Genomic DNA, 18,819 nt, shown 5'->3' with positions numbered 1-18,819 from the left:
CATTTTTATTTTAAAATAATAGGAATGGGGGGTTTGCAATTGTATGGGGGAATATAAAAATAAAATTTATTATTTAAATAAAAAAAACAAAAAAAAGAAAATAGAAGAAATGGGCTTTAAATTTAATTAATGACATGGAGGGAAAAAATCATCACAGGACAATAAAAGAAACATAATAAGCAAAAAAAAAAAATAATAGGATACCTTTAAGACTATGCTCAACAACAGTTAGGGTTAAACCAGGACTTGCTGGTCACAGATGTGACAAAACACTATGGAAAGCTTTGCAAATATTTTGGTCAAGTCAGTTTTCACGTAATGGATAGACCTTTTGGTGTGTACATTTTGTGCTATGACACACTTCCACTTCAGTTAGTTCTGAGGGACTTCAGTTAATCCATGCTGCCAATGTTCTACCTCACATTGTACCACCCATCTTTTATCACTTTGCCTCTAGATAGTATAACATAGGATATTATAGCCCCTGCATTCTAGAAAATTCTAAAAGTGCAGTAGTGTTAATGCTTTTAAAGTTGATCCTTGAACAACTGAAACTGAAAGGGGTAATCTGTTTTATTCATTCATTAGATGGATAATTCTAGGTGACATTCTATACAATTCCCAGAGGCCCTGGCAGAATTGTGGACTCAGTACAGCAGAAACTTCATTATTGTATCCTTTCTGTCAATCTCATGCTTCCTGGGATCACACCTCAAATATCCTTGCTGTACCCAAGTCCTTGACTTTGCATTGTTTTGGGAAAAAATCCAATCTAAGACATGACATGTTCCCTGACATAATATCACTCAGAAGATATTCTGTTCCATTTATACTAAAGCACAGTCTTCCTTCTGATCCGGCATTCCATAGGGCTTACAGTGAAGACATTTTTTCAGCTAAAATGAGAGATTTTCTACCTAGTTATTAATAATTCTTCCAGAATCTGAATGACAGCTATATTTTGAGTTTTTTGCTTAAGTTAAGACAGTAATATATAAATTTGGACTTGAGATGACTAAATCTAAGATATCAGCCTCATTAATACCTCACTGCAGGTAACTGAAATAAAAAGCCTGGATATATACCTTCTACTGTTAATGGTTCTAGCTGTTGTCTCTTGGCTAGGCCACGATTAAACCTGATACTGATTAGAGGGTAGTATCAGTCAGATGGACTCAAGCTAACAGTGAGAATTATGTTTCAAATTTAATTTGTTCCAAATGTGTTCTAAAATTTAACAATATTAACATATAAGGAAGCATTGCAAAAACATATCAGGTGACATACACAGGAAAAGCTGGGCCTGATTCATTCAATTTCAAAGATTTCATTTGAGTCCTTTGGAAAGATAAAGGAGAAATAGCAAAAGAAAGCAGAACAATTTTTCAGACATGAAAGAAGTGACCACTCCAATGCTGAATTTTGCAGCATGCCATCACCCTAATTAAAAATATCTAAAAAATGGCAAATCTTTCTGGCAAGGAATAGACAAATGCCATCTTACCAATAAATACATGAATAGGCTTCAACAGACACTGAATAGAAATTTCCTTATAGTGTGAATATTTTCAAACATGAAGGAAAACTGTAAATGTAAATATCAAAGTTTTCTGTAAAGATAACAAAAATGTTATTCTGAGTAGGGTGAGGCAGTTATGTATAAACTCTAAAATTTAAACTTTTTTGAAACTACAGATGCTTTAAATTTGAACAGTTTCATCTAAATGTTTCAAAAATGAACTGTAGACACCATAAACTCACATTAAAATTCCACTGATGTTCAAGAGGAAATAAGGGACTCAAGCCACTGTCCCACACTGAATTTGAAATGTCTTTATGAGTTGTTGATCTTGATGTGCTGGACAAAAGATCAATTCTCTTATAAGAACAAAATATTCCAGGATTTGTCTGGAGAAATAATTGTAGAGGGAAAAAATGTGTTTGCCTGTTAGGGTGTGTGTGTTGTGTGGAAGGGTCAGGAAGAAAGCTGAGAAAAGATAACATTTGAAAAAATGTTACAAGTTCCCAAAGAAATTATTAATATAGTTATCAAAAGCAGACTGAGATAGGTGCTAATGATATCACATTTAATAATAAGAAAACAGATTCAATGAGATTTAGAAACAAAAACCACAAAGCTGGTATATGATTGAAGTAAGATTCAAATTTAAATGTTTTCTATCTTCTAAGTTCTTAGCTTTCTATAGCACACTACCTACATTGCATTAAGGAAAATCGATTTCCACACGAAAGATATTTTCAGCAGCATGGCATCATAAGGCAGATAATTTTTAGCTCAGTGTAATTCTTTATAAATTAAGCATTACCTATATTCTGAGTAAGTGTGAGGAAAATTAAATTGGAAGGAGGGCATGAAGTATTCTTAAGTTGTAACATTCACATCTCTCTAATGAGGAAACATTGCAGAAAGAAAAGGAAGAAAGCAAAAAATAAGTGAAAAAAGCTTGGATAGTGTGGACAAGAGGAAGGCAAAGGTACTGTTTTGTTTTTCCTTTGATTGAATGGTAAGTTTCCTAAAGGTTTCTTGATTCTTTGTACTAAAAATGGAAACTTTTTAGGAAGCAAGCTCCTTGCTGTATTTACAGATAATAGAGAACATTTGTCATGCAATGTGGAAGATGTTTCATCTAGAAGAACTTGCTATAACTTGAATTTCTCATTACATCTCTATTCCCCTTTACTGCATTTACCATACAACATGTAAATGCACATGTAGTGGATATATTACATGACCTTTTATCAACACTAATCTGTGTACTTCAGATTGTTTCCTTGCTCAGTCTCAAAAGTGAGATTCTAATGTCTGTCCTTCCTCATCTAACCACAAGTTTATTATCTATTGCTACATATAACAAATGACTGACGATAAGCTTATCAACATGAAATACTAACCTTTTATCTCCGTTTCTGTGGGCCAGAAGGCCAGTTATGCATCACTGATTCTCAAAGGGGCTTACAAGCTAGCAATAAAGGTGTCAGCCAGGGCTGGGGTCCCATCTGAAGGCTCAACTGGGGAGAATACATACTTCTTTTTTTTTTTTATTCATACAAAAACTGGGATACAGGCCAGAGGTGTGGGGTGGGGGGGTGAGAGGATTCACCAGAGAGAGAGTGGGGAGCAGAACAGGTAGATCAACTAAAACACACTGCTGAGGGGAGTTTGAAGCCCATGTGGGTTTCTCCCTGGTAGAGGATCAAACTCGTGCTGCAGTGGCTGTGGACAGATTCATAGGTTGCATCTTAACCCCTTGCACCACCAGGGAGGCCCAAGAATACATACTTCTAAATTCACAAACTTTTTCACATAGTTCCCCAGATCTTGCAATGGGAGCTCTAGGTTTTTAGTTCTTAGTTGAATTTTTGTCTGAAGACTGATCCCAGTTTTTTGCTACCTCTCCATCAGAGTATTCAAGCTGACAAAAACCGTTTCTTAGCAAGTGATAATGTAAGACAGAATGTGATAAGCACCAGAGGTATGGAAGATACACTTTAACACATATGCATGCATGTGTGTGCATGGACACTCTGTCTTCCAAGACTACAAAATTCAGAGTTGGGGTATTCAGAGAATGGATTAAATGAAATAATTTTGCAATGTCAGACTGACTTGAAATATATCAAAATGCCATGAAGGTACCAAAAGGATAAATAATATACGCAAACAAAGGAAAAGGTAAAGGCAGTAGTATAGTTGTGTGAATTCAAATGTCATGTTCTAAAGAAAAGGAGAACATTTGTCTACCAGAAGTTAGAGGAATTGTTTTTGGAAGTCAATGATTCGTCTTATTTACATAGAACATTCTACTTGACAGGCATTTATTTAAATACTTTACCCTACATTAATCATTCAATATGCACAACAACATTAATAATCTTTTGAGATAGTTATTCCTGGTTTTCAATTGACAAAAGTAAGCCTTGAGAATTTAAGTGACTTGGCAGGTTTACCCAGTTAGTAACTAACAGATATTGAATTCAATGCAGGTATTCTGGCTACTTGACTCAAGATTGTAATGTAAGTTAAAGTCAGATTGTATTTAATTCTATGGATGAAGAATCTCTATAAATTTCCTTCTGATTTTGCTGGTTATAATTTTGTGACCATAATCTATGGAACAATCAAAGAATAGTTTTCTATTCTTTAAAACAAGAGGATTGGAATAGACAATGCTATCACCCCTCTAAAATATTAAAATTGTTTTCTTTTTAAAATAGATTTTTAGGTTACACAACAGCAGGGAATTACAGAAACTTTTTGATCTCAAAATAGTTATATTTCAAGGAATATTTTTAAAAATTATCCTGGCAGGAAGTGCTATATAGAGAAAGAATACAGTCAGAGGACCAGATGGTAGACCATTGTTTTTTAGCCCAAACCTTCACAGATTGTCAGTGTGGTAGCCAGAGAAATATGTTATATGTTTGGGATATTATAAAGGGCAAAGTTAAAAGATTTAATGGGAAGCAGTGGTGATCCAGTAAGAATTTCATTACGTTGGTAGCCAAATTTGAGTTTAATTCCTAGGTCAGGTTACTGTGATGCAGGGAAACTTACTTGTGTCTGCTAATCTTCAGTGAGATTGAATAACAGGAAAATGTTGGTTAGATTGGCATGGTTAGACTGTCGTCATAAGCAGTGTTCACATAGAAGTAACTTAATATAATGTTCTAATGCTTAAAATCTGTTTCTATCTGTATGGAAGAGTTGACCTTTAAATGGTAATTAGTTATTGAGACTCATTCATCCCAACACAAGGCCTCTTAGGAAATAAGGTAGAGGAAGAAAGAACAGATAATTCAGGGTTTTTTTCCTTCTAATTAGGCACTACCTCTCACTGTGCATTGCCCAAACATGTATGATCCTGCCTAATCTGAGGTTCTATGCAGTGTAGTAGTCTTCATGTCCAGGGAGAACAGATATTCGTGATTCTTAGAGATATCTAATAAAAATAAAAAAAGTCCTATCTTAGCAAAATGACTTCCTAGCAGAGCACATCATAGGTGTCCTTGATAACAGATTCCTCACCACCCCTTAACTCTTACTGACAGAATTGGGTGTAGTATTTGAAGACCTTTTCCTTTGCAGTTCCTGTGTCTCCTTCCATTTTTTATCTTTCATTTACACACACATACACAAACACACATGCATGCACAAACACACACACCCCTCAGAGCTTAATCAAGAAACACAGATATCCTAAGCGTGCTGAATCAACGTGGCATCTTATATTTCAACCAAATGTCCATGGAGCTATTTAAGATTTCTGGGAGTGATAAATCCAAATGAAACTCTCAGATATGTTTCTAAGTTTTCATTCCTTGATTTTTTTTTTCCTGTAGATATTTTAGAAGTTAGAAAACCTGAATTTAGGACTAGGTCTGCTAAAAGTCATTTCTGACATTGCAGATCTGTTATTCTCAGTAGGGAATGGGTGTGTCATATTAAGTAGGCAATTCTTTGGGGATGTCTTATACATTTCAGGATATTGTCATCTCTAATCCTGACTCTAAATTCAACCCCTTTTTAACAATTTTAACAAACAGATTTGCTATCCATTTCCAAAGTTCCTAGTTTTGGAGTACTATCCTGGATGGGAAATACCACTTCATACCATCTAATACTATCTAGATTCTTCAAAGCTCAGCTACTCTGATGAATGAATTGCATGATGAAAGGAAGGAAAAAGAGTAGTAAGGTGTATTTGATATTATAATCTTCATATTCAGATCTCTTTTAAGTTTTAACTAGATAATACTTTTCCCTTATAATCTGTAATTAGTTAATGCTATCTTTTAGAAATATATAATAGTTGTTTTAAGTCTGGGCATAATTTATTATTCACTCATTCAACAAATACTGATTGTTACTTTGATAGATGCTGAATAATAGGGAAAACTTAACAGTTATTCATAATAACACAAAACTTCTTTGAACCAGATTCTGAAGAAGAAAGTGGTAATTTAGACTGTTAAACTTTAAAATATTGTATAAATAACATTTTTCTGAGTTATCTGAAAGTGATCAGTTTATGGCATTTCTTCCCACTCCACAGAATTACCAGTAGTTGGATACTGTGTTCCCTGAGCAGCTTTCTGGTTGTTAGGCATCCTACGAAGCTTGTATCGAGGGTAGAATGAAAAAGATAGATTGATGCATATTTAGTGTATTTGATCATGTTTTTTGCAGCTTAATACATTTATGTTCCTTGTTTGCATGTTGGTTTCCTTTAAGTTTTAAATGCATGAGTCAACATTCATTAGTCCCATCAGATCTGGCATCTTGAAGAAAAATTTGCGTAGGCTCAGTGATACTGAGGACCAGATATCAAACAGATGAATTCAGCAAGGAGATATACTATCTTGTGAGATGCACATTCTCTCCTTGTGAAGTCACTACCTGCCTGCAGAATTTTGCTTTTCTGCATTAGTGCAGATTTTCTGGGTACTGCAGAACAATATATCTACACAAGCTAACTGGACATCCACAAGTACCTGAAACACCTGTCCAGAATTGATTGAATCCCTTTTTCTCCTAGTTTGTCCATTAGTACCTCTTATATTAGTTATGCCACACTGTCTGTCTAGATATCCAGAACGGTATTTGATAATCAACCTACTCTCTTCCTTCTTAATAAGTATCTATTGTAGTATCTAATCAAACAATTCATTAAAGATGGGTTGCTGAATCTATTCATAAATATATCTTGAATATGCATCTTTTCCTACATCTCTGCACCAGTGCTGTAATTCAGGCTCTCACCACTGTCACTAAGTGATGGCATCTGAAACAAGATACTTAGCATTCCAGACTTTCTTGTCTCTAACTTATCCTTCTCATGACAGGTAGAGAAAATTTTGTAAAAAAACAAAACAAGACTGAGATTATTTAACCTTACAATATCTTAATAATCCTCAAAATATCAGCAAAATACTCAGAGAAAAAAAGACAAGACTGAAATGTCTTCTTCATTTAGACTTGATAGTTTATTAAAATAAAGATAAAGGACATCCCATAAAAATAATTTCTACCAAAAATTTTACAATCTGCATTTTCTGAAATAATTTTTTCCATGATGGTACGTGAACATTGTCTGGAAATAAACCTTTTAAAATATGTAGCCTTAGAGTACACTGGAATAGACCCTTTTAATTATAGGGATCACTAATGAATGTTTGTGTACTCAATTTAGGTATGTGGACCCAATTCTATTAGCACATTGGCTTAGTGGAAGACACATAGTCTTTAGTTATAAGTTTAGATTCTTAAGAAACTACTTACTAGAAAATGCTATTAACCTTTCTGAGTCCCATTTCTACCTATTTATGTAAAAGTTCTTTCACCTGTATGGACACTTTCTGACTGATGCTGTTTGTAGTGTTTACTGATACATGCTAGACTAGTATCTGGCTCATTGTATGTACTCAATAAATATTACTGAAATTAATGTGGAAATAAATTATAAACTAAATTTAAGTTTTAAAGGATATATGTAGCCATCACCCTTATCACTCCCCCTACTATAACACATACCAAACTCCAAATTTTGCCATGCCGGCCATTTGGAAGTTTCTTTTGCGTTTTCTATTCATGGAGACAACATCAGTTTTTGTATAAGAACTATAGTTCCTAAGTTGCTGCTGCACATTCCCAGGGCACATTTCCATGACATGACTCTTATAGAAAGAAGTAGCTAAACTCTCTAAAAAGGTATGGCTAGATTTCAGCAAAGTTGAATGGAAATGGCATTGTAGCATGAATATCTCAAGCATTTTGGGCTTATTCCTGATTGACTTGCTTCTTGCACCCAATGATTGATTAGCCTTGGTCATTCTGCCCTCTGATTATCTCTAGCTAGTTGTTCAACTTTTTATCTTCTGATTTATTTGTGCCAAGCATCATGGCCACAGTTGGATCTCTCCCAAGATCTTGAACAACTCTCTGGACACAGCCTATAGTTGCACAGATTGACCTACATAGAAATATTTTCCACAGAGCCATAATTAAAGATGATTGAGAATGAAGGCAGATATCACTACCATTCAGAGAATGTGAAAAACTGCCCCATGATGCCAGGCACATTTTCAAATATCAAACATTCAGTATGTTGTCCCTGGAGTCCCTCACGGACAAACGATGCAGGGTCTATTTTGCTAGGTATCCTGGACTAACCTCTCAAATTGTTCCTCAGACCACAAGACACTGGAACCATATTAAAAGAATTAAGGAAGATTACCATAATAATGTAAGAGGAAAATAGAAATAAACTAGCTGAACACATACAGAGCCAATAATAATGGAGAAAATAGATTCTGGGAGGGAGTGGAATGCAAAGCAGGGCATGTATTGGTTAGGAGAAACACTAGTTGACTCCTATTTCCAAAATGTTTTTAAAATTTAACAGGCATTGCATGTTCCTAGCCATCTGCTAAATATAAACATCAGCACACCCATTAATGGGCCTCCATGGAACTGCAAAATCAACTGAGAGTCTAAAAATCTGCATTTTACTTCTGTGGTATTGTTTTGATTCATTCATCAGCTCTTCGTTTGCCACTACTTTTTATTTACTCATTTATGAATAGTAGGTTCACTATGTTGCAGATTATTTGTGCTTTTCTTTGTGACAGAAAAATGAAAATTCTTATCTGCTATAGACATTTGTTTCACTTTGTTCTGACCCAGAAAAAAAGGAGATAGTGTCCTACACAGCTGTGTTCCAGAGATGCTCAGAATATATGCTGAAAAAAAAAAAAAAAGCAGCACGACCCCGTCTGCTGGCAAAGAACTGCTACAAGGAAGACAGATAAGCCAAAAAAGTGCTCTGTTGCCCTTGCTTGATAGGTTTACCCAATATCCCTCTCCAGTAGCTGAGACAAGGAGTCCTGTAACAGAGGATTGGCTTTGTGTTGTAGGCTATTTTGGGGATAGTTCGTTACTAGCACACTTAGGGCTTGACTATTTGAAAGAAGGTACTTCGTACAACTGTGGTTGAGTTAAATTGGCTGCAACATGGAATTAAGAGCCAAAGAGAGGCTTTCTGTTTGTTTCTGGGAGAGTTAAGGAAAAGACCTGTCAGAATAAGAATAGTAAAGATGAAAGACATTGAGCTTCTGTGCAAACCTAAGTACTCTCTCATAATTTCCCAATCATGGGTAGTAATACTGATGCTCAGTAGGAACAATTTGGGAGTTGAATTTTTCTAAAAATCTTATTGCATTTGGTGTTCTTATCTACATAAAGCAAACTTGTTTAGAGTAAATAGGCTTGAAGAAATTTCCGTTGAGGTTTATGGCAGATTAAAATGTTGTTAAATTATTCGACTTAATTCTTGGGCTCTAATCCTGAATTCTTACTCTACATTAAGTATAAGAATTGATATGTAAGCATTTCTGGAAATAATATAAAGCAAATAGACACAAACATACTCACAAGTAATATATCTTATGCAGAGGTGCAGATCCCATGGAAATTCATGGGGAAGCAACTCAGTTCTCATTTATCAGTAAGATTTTGAGCATAATTATTAAAGCTGGTATAGTGCTTTTCAGTTTACATAGTTCTTGTCCTTACAAGTTAAATTCTCTTTACAGTACATTTGTGAGGTAAAAAGAACAGGTTCTATTCTTATGTTTGGGAACTGGGACCCAGAGGCCTATGTGACCTTTCTATGGTTGTTTCCATATCTTGGCTATTGTAAATAGTGCTGCTATAAACACGGGAGTTCGTGTTTCCTTTTGAATTTGTGTTCTTGTGTTCTTTGCATAGATACATAGGAGTGGAATTACTTGGACATGTGGCATATACATTTTTAGTCTTTGGGGGAACCTCTATACTTCTTTTCATAAGGGCTAAATAAGTTTATATTCCTATTCTATCCTACACCAATCTGTGCCTCTTTGTTTTAGATACATAATTGTGATTCTTCATAATATTTAATTTTTGCAGCTCATTTATTTTTTTCTACTTATTTTACTGTTTTACATATTAATGTTTGCTTTTGTTTTATTCTTACTGATCTTCCAAAATAAACTGTAAAATCTCTGAAGGACAATGTATGTCCTTTCTGAGTTTGCAAAATTGCCTAGCTCAATATGAAGCATATCAAGGTCAACAAATGGATGATTGTTTTTAAATTATTTGCATTTTTATCTATTTGAGGGAGCTACATCTTTTAATTCCTCACTATGTCCGACACAGAGAGGTTGCTTAATACTAACTCTTTGAATTAGGTTAAATATTTTTTCTAGTTCCCTAATATTAGGTTCATGATATTTATTTAGGCAGCTGGCTCAGAGTCTTCATATAGATTTAGTATTAGTATTTTATGCATGTTTGATATAGTATGAAAATGTGTATTTAAAAGACTTGAATTTAATCTCAGTGTAATAATAAAAGTCATCAGATCAAATTGATCATTTTTCTCTCCCTCAGGTATAGGATGTGATATAATCACATTTTGTGTCTCCTGTTTAAAATAGTTCCCATTTTCCCAATCATATTAGTTGTTATATATTCACAATGTCATCATTTAACATCTAGCAAGAAAGTAAAAACATACTGTGTTTACTTGTATCATAATTTATACATGTGCATGAAATATCACCCTGCTGTTTTAACTACAAAATGTTGCTGAATCAGAGAAAAACAGCACAAAATCATCCATTATTAGCACATAGCCTTATCTGCTTTGTCACCACAGGAATAGTCACTGAAATATATCCTTTTAATGTGATGAGGAAATGAGTCAGCATTCTTACATGAAGGGAAATATCCCAGGTCAACTTTTCTTGTTGATTTACTGTCAGCTTCTATTTGAATTAGACTTTGGGTTGAATACAAAACAGAACCATGTTCATTCCCTTGATGATCGTTTCCAAGATCTCTGGCAGACTTCTCACTACCCAGGATGAGAGAAGACAGATGAAACTGAACAATGACAGAAAGGATCCCCTAACGTATACTCAAAGCTATCATTTATAACCCCCCCTCCCAATACTGAAGGTTCTACGGATGTAATGAATAAATTTAAGGGATATATTATACAGAAGAAACGGATGCCAAGAGAGAAAAGAAATGTTTGCAAGATGATTCTGTTCCAAGATCCTGGAGTATTAAATAAAATTTCTTACTGCTCACTCACTGTCCTTCAACATAAAGGGAAGTAGAGTCAAGTAAAATAAACCAAGTGTGGCTACTTTCATTTTCAAAGATAGCCCCACTGATATTTTTAATCACAAAATACTCTTTGATAATCTCCAGCAGCAGAAGTAGATGAAATGTATTTCTCATCTTGAACCTAGACAACATTTTGCAACAGTCTCCGGGACTAAGATGTAGCTGAAGACATCCCCCTAGATTCCACGTTCTCACTTCCATTCTTCTCATTCTCCCTCTCCTTGTGCTCTCGCGCTCTCCTGCTCGCGGGCACGTACACACACACACACACACACACACACACACACACCCCAGCCCCCCACCTATAAAGATTAGTCACCAAGCTCTCATGAAGTCCAAAAAGACCCACATAGAGAGGAAACTGAAACCTCATCCAGATGACATCCATTGGCAGACATGAGTGAGGACCCTCAGTTTTAAAATCTTTCAGCTGATCATGGGAAACAGAAAAACTCTCTAGTGAGCCATGTCCAAATTCCTGATCAGTAGACATGATAGCATTATAAATGATTGCATTGTTCTACATTTTTTTAGTATTCTATGTAATCAAAATAACTGAATCATAATTTGGGTACTTGGAAGTACATTGTGATCGTCATACAATCTAAAGCGCATGTTTCATGGATGAATATTATCAACAAAAACTGGAATGACCTTGAAGAGAATGTTAATGAAAATCTAAAGGGCTTCAAAATAAAGAAATTGATGATTTTCAAAAAGATTGGCAGGGAAATCACAGAGTGTAGATAATTATTGCAAGGTGGAGGAAAAGGGACCCTAGTTCTCTAGTGATGAACAATTTGTTTGCAGTGACATGAAAATAACATGAAAAACAGTAAATATACCTATGAACTGAAGAATCTAAGGAAATGTTTAGGCAGAATTCAGAAAGTGTCTTTTAACCTTTTCCCAATGCCTGTGATAACATGAGAGCAAAGGGAAATTAAAGGCATTACTGTTTTCAACAAACTTTTAGAGGATTTATATAAAGGAAACAGAACTTGAGTTTGAAAATAGATCTTTTTCATTTCCTCCCTGTTATATAAGATATTCCAATTAATAAATTGTTTCAAAGCAAAAATAACATCTAGAATACGACTTTAAAATCTTTTAAGATCTTGGAAAGATATAAGGCTATGCCTAATGAAGTCATCCTTTCAGACACAGGCCAGCTAAGCATCCTTATGGCATGCCTCCCAGACCCTCTTTGAGAATCATAAAAGGGCAAAGTCCCATAGCAACAACACAGCATGCCCAAGGTACAGAAGGACTTTTGTATAATAAAATGCACCATGCATTGATGCATAAGACACTTTTAACATTTTAAATGAATCACATTAGTTTCTCCTTAATCCTGTTTACAACTCCCCATCGAAAGGTGGTTTCATTGTCCATGGTTTTAGTTACCCATGTTCAACCATGGTCCAAAAATACTACGCAAAATGAGTTATTTGAGAGAGGCCACACTCAGATGATTTTCATTATGGTAATATGCTTACAACCATTTTATAATCATTTTAATGCTTACAACCATTTTAATATGTATTTATAATAAACTCTAGCTATTATGTATAATAGTTACTAGTATCTTACTGTACCTAGTATATAAATTAAACTTAACCATAGGTATGTATAGCAAATAGTGTGTGTGTATATTGATATATACAGATATTTAAGTGATGGTTTGGTAGTATCCAGTGTTTAAGGCATCCATTGGGAGTCTCAGGACATATCCTCACAGATAAGAGAGGGTTACTGTATAGGGAATTGAAAGGGGCAGAGCTGAAATTCAGAGGTTTTATGCTTCCCAAACTTCAGTAGCTAGGAAACAGGATGAGAGAACTGATCGGTTTCAAATGCTGATATTTCTTATGGAATTCAGGGAAGGATGACTCAGAAGTCAAAACCAAAAAGCCCAGAAGGCAAAGTCTATAGGAAACTAAAGGAAATAAGGCTGAGGAGTAATTAAAGAATTGGTACTATGTGTATGACTGGATTTCAAAGTTTTTATGAAGCAAAGACTGCTGTGTATCACATTTTTCTTGTTCATGAATAGAAGCCTCTTTACTGATTGACTATCCAATGGATATCCCACAACTACAGATCAGATATGTCAGTGGCAGTTAACTTGCCTCTTTAGCTATAGATGTCAGAACTGAGGCACCATACTTGAAGCGCCACAACCAAAAGACTTATTTTTTTAAAGATTTATTTATTTATGCGTACAAGAGCTGGGATAAAGGCCAGAGGTATGGGGGGGGTGAGAGGATTCACCAGAAAGAGTGGGGAACAGAACAGGCAGACTGACTGAAATACACTGCTGAGGGGAGCAGTGGGTGAGTCAGTCTGCTGCTCTGTGTGGGTAGCTCCCTGGCTAGGGATCAAACTTGTGCTGCAGTGGCTGCAGACTGCTTCATAGGCTACATCTTAACCCCTTGCACCACCAGGGAGGCCAGCCAAATACTTATTTTTATATGGGTCTGAGCTAAACCATAAAATCTGGGCTCTCATGTCTGAATCATATATTGCAATAGGGTGATATATGTGTGTGTGTGTCATGTACTCACATTTTTTTTTTCTGTAATTGTTTTCCATTTATTTTAATTGTCACATACTACTTTATTAGAAACACTTTACTATCCCTATTTCATGAGGAAACTGAGCTCAAATGTAGTAATTTGCTGAGGTTTCTCAGCTACTAAACAAAAGACCTTAAATTTATTTTTTAAAACTGTTATTGAAGTACTATTGTTTTACATAGTTATTAGTACTTTGTAAGTATAGGTTCTCCCAACCCCCTGCCCCCCCAGGTGCAGTCATCATAACATAACTGCCACCAAAACCCCAAAGTCTATGGTACTTTCTCCCTACTTTGTTCTTGTCCCCACTCCCCGCCCTCTTTGGTGTCCTCTCTTTCTGGGTGCCTGAGTTCTTTTGTCAGTATTCATGGGTTACTTTTTAACTTTGGCTTTATCTGATCCTTTATTAGGTTTCTCTGTAGTCCACATGAGTGACACCATCCAATATCTTTCTGACCTGTTGCGCTTAGCATAATCCCTTCCAGCCCCATCCATGTTGCTGCAAATGACGAGTTTAAACATCTTTGATAGCTGAGTAGTAATCTGTTGTGCATATATATACCATATCTTCTTGATCCATTCATCTGGTTTGGGGTATTTAGGTCTTCCCATATCTTGGCTATTGTAAATTGTGCTTCCATAAACATGGGATTGAAAATTTCCTTATGAATTAGTTTTTGTTTTCTTTGGATACATACCAAGCAGTGGAATTACTGGTTCATATGGCACATCCATTTTAAGTCTTCTGAGAAGCCTCCATACCGTTTTTCATAATGGCTAGACCAGTCTACCTTCCTACCAGCAATGTCAGATAGTTGCCTTTTCTCACATCCTCACTAGCACTTGTTTTGGGACTTCTTACTATGGGCCATTCTCATAAGGTATAAGGTGTTATCCATTGTGGTTTTTGATAGGCATCTTTTTGACAGTAAGTGATAATGAACACTTTTTTTTTTCAAGTGCCTGTTGGCCTTTTGTATGTCTTCTTTGGAGCAGTGCATATTTAAGTCTGAATGTTTTTTTTTTTAAAGATTTATTTATTTATACAAGAACTGGGGTACAGGCCAGATGTGTGGGAGGGTGAGGGAATTCACCAGAGACAGAGTGGGGAACAGAACAGGCAGATTGACCGAAGTACACTGCTGAGGGGAGCAGCGGGTGAGACAGGAGAGGTCTGTTTGCTATGTGGGTATCTCCACGGCCGGCCCGGATCGAACCGGCACTGCTGAGGCTGCGGAGAGCTTCACAGCACTGTGCTCAACCACCTGTGCCACCAGAGAGGCCCTAAGTCTGAATATTTTTTGATTGGATTGTGTTTTGTTTGTTGAAATGTATGAGTTCTTTGTACATCTTTGATATCAAACCCTTGTCAGATGTGTCATGTGAAAATATTTTTTCCCATTCAGTAGGGTTACAGTTTCTTTCATATGCAAAAGTCACCCATGTCAGGAACAATAATTCTTGAGGGTGAAGGGATAAATTAATGAAATTTTAGAGAATACCCTTAGTGTTTATATTTACCAGCAGTCTTTTATTCATAAATATATAATAACCACCAAGGATCACTAGGCATATGAGGAAACAAAACCCAAGAGAAAGGCTAAGAAAAATCTAGCACCAGAGAAAAATGATATTAATGTGAAAGAAGGAGACAAAAATATCTTACAGAAGCTGAGAGATAAATGAAATGCGAACAATCACTGAAATAATGCACATAGAATTAAAGGGGGTAGGACTATTTAAAAGGCTAGCATATTATTCAAAGGGAAAATCTTAATTGATACCACACTTTTCTGTAGCAGCAATGGGTACTGGAAGAAAATGTAGTAATGACTTAACCCTAGAATTCTCTATTCAGTTAACCTACCAAAGTTAATAGGAGAAAATGAGAAACGGAAGGGGATTAGCATGCAGATAATAACAAAACCTCTCCTGACCATTCTTTGGAAATGTATTCTAGGCATATGTGGCATATATTCTAGGCATAAAATAAACAGGAAATTATGATGGCATGATATTACATAAACAGTAGATTTAGCTCAGGAAAACAAAATAAAGATAATAAATGTGCATATAAGTCTATATACTAGAAGACCACAGAATTCAAAAAAACCCTTTATGAAGTTAGGGTATGTTCTCTGTCATATAAATATCAAGAAACTGGATTAGAATAGTAATACGCTGAAGTTATTCTCAATAAAAATACAAAAAACAAGGTGGGGAGGAGGCTAAAAACACCACCGAAAAGGACTATTGAATAAAAAACTGGTTCAAATGTGAAGGGGTCTAAAAAGCATGTGAAATATGATTTTAATCACTTAATAAAATATTAGAAATTGAAATTGCATTTGTTTTAGATTGAGGACACATTCTCAATTAAAAGGCATATATTTGGAGACATGCAAAAATATATCCCTATCTACAGCTCCAATCTCTATCTCTTCAGATATAATTACTCATTCTACCATGAATATGGTTATACTATTATCATTAATGCTTTACATATTTTTAGCATTCTAAGATGAAGTCAAGTTTTATTTTAATTACAGAACAAAATTAAAATATGATTATATTTTAATTTTAAGTCATGCTATACCCGATATAAATAGGAAAGCTGGGGAAAAGATTTGAAGGCAAATAGGTACATATTTCCTTATTTATAGTATGAATGAAATTATATTCTTTAAACTTGTGTAATAAAGAAATATGATTAGAAGTTAACTAAAAGTTTAAGTGACAAAAATGTGTTTTAAATATACTAAATTTCTCATCTTCTATCATGTAGCCTCAGGTAGACCTTTGAAATATAATTGATCAAAAAAGAGATGTATATCTTTGAAATTAATAAATATAGCTTTTTTTTGGTAAGGGTATATCATTGGCCTTCAATAGGTGTAGGTAGTCATAAAAATTAATGTTATATATCTTTGTTATACCAAACATTATGTTAATACATATAAAACACTGAACATTACATAAACTTGTAGTTTATTGCTTTCTATATGTATAGAACTCTGTTGCACTTTGATAATAACTTCTGTTCAGATATTTTCTATGTAAATGGCATAGAGTAAGATTTATCAGAAAAAATTTTTACTCCCTAAAATGTTAGTAATTTGTTAATAACTTGATACATAATTCATTAAGGGAATTTTATTTGCTTTATAACTGACAAAAGAAATGAAGTATCAAATTTAATTTTTTTAATAATTTGTTTGATTTTTCTTTATATAAGAACTGGGGTACAGGTCAGAGGCGTGGGAGGTGAGAGAATTCACCAGAGACAGAGTGGGGAGCAGAACAGGCTGACTGAAATACACTGCTGAGGGGAGCCACGGGCGAGGCAGGAGAGGTCTATCGTGCCATGTGTGTTTCTGCCTGGCCGGCCGGGAATTGAACCAGTGCTGCAGAGGCTGCGGACAGCTTCACAGCATGGAGTTCAACCTACTGCGCCACGGGGAGGCCCCAAATTTAATTTTTATCTCAATTATTACTCACATATGTCAGATATATAAATATTTACGCAAGAGCTGAGGTACAGGCCAGAGGTGCGGAAGGTTGAGAGGATTCACCAGAGACAGAGTGGGGAGCAGAACAGGCAGACAGACCAAAAGCACTGCTGAGGGGAGCAGCAGGTGAGACAGGATAGGTCTGCCACGCCATGTGGGTTCCTCCCTGGTTGGCTGGGAATTGAACCCATTCTGAAGAGGCTGTGGACAGCTTCACAGCACTGCACTCAACCCACTGTGCCATGGGGGAGGCCAGGTAAAATTGAGTCTTGAACTCAATTTTCAGATACCTAAAAGTTGATGTTTTTTGATAAATATTCTTGACACTTAAGTTGTCATCCTTGGGGATTTGTCATTAGAACCAAGAGTTTCCTGTGATACTGACAAGAGTATCTCAACAGAAGATGACAAAATATAGAGTAACTTCCAATTAGGTTAACATACAGATATTCTATTGATATTACTAAGTACACATGTACAAATATGTCAACTATTGACTTAACATTTTTTTAATCATAACATTAGATCTACAGCCTTAAAATCTTAAATTTTATTTGTCAATGACTAAAACATTTTGATGAAACATGATTATCCTACATTAATATTTCTGTCTTTGAAATTTATGCCAAATTAATAGCAACTTACAAAACCCACCACTTCTGAAATCATTCTTGTGTTGTGAGAAAATAAGTACTAAGCTGATATTAGCAAAGTTGAAATAGAAAAACTGAATTTTTACGTATAACTGAAAAAACACTAGAGTCAAACTGTAATAACTGATATTTTTCTACACCTAATATCCCAGAATTTAAAAGGCTATGTAGAGAATGCATTAAATGTAAAAATACTTCAGTTTTATAAGATCTTTACTTATACTTCAATTGAAATTCAAATTGTAATACATAAATTAGTAATTTTTCTAAACTTGCATAAATCTTAAGATCCTCTTTCTATCCAGTGGTATTCGGATTTCCTTCTTAAGGAGTAAGAAAAGGGGAAACTCATGAGATAAAACAATTCAACAAATTTCCTAAATTTTTTCTTATTTCTGAGCATCTAGCTAAATTTCTGTCCCCACTCTCCCACCGCAGGTATGTCATGAAGTGTTGCCTGACCATAAACCTCACTCAGTTATTTGTTTGAGGCTTAGTGGTGCCCAGGGCTGTCTGAGTTACAAAAACTAAGGTGTAAGGGTGAATCTTCACAATGAGTAGAATGTTTAAGACTAACCTCTCACTGTCAGAGCTGAGTAACATTGTCAGAAACACAAGCTAAGTGTACTACCTATTTATAATCTTCACTGTAACTCTGACAAATATTTAGTATTTCCCTCATTTTGTAACTGATGTAAATGAGGCTCTAACCAATTATTCACTGGTCCAGAACACTTTGTTAATAGAGCAATCCCACGAACAAACCTGTGTCTATCAGACTTCCAAGTACATATGCTTTAAAAATAGAGTAGGTTGCTTGAAATCAATCATATTTTAAAAATGCTCTGTAAATCACAACATACCATGTAAATTTTAAGAAA

The sequence above is a fragment of the Talpa europaea genome (assembly GCF_964194135.1).
Source record: "Talpa europaea genome assembly, chromosome: 2".
NCBI classification, from domain to species: domain Eukaryota; kingdom Metazoa; phylum Chordata; class Mammalia; order Eulipotyphla; family Talpidae; genus Talpa; species Talpa europaea.
This window is presented reverse-complemented; position numbering follows the sequence as displayed.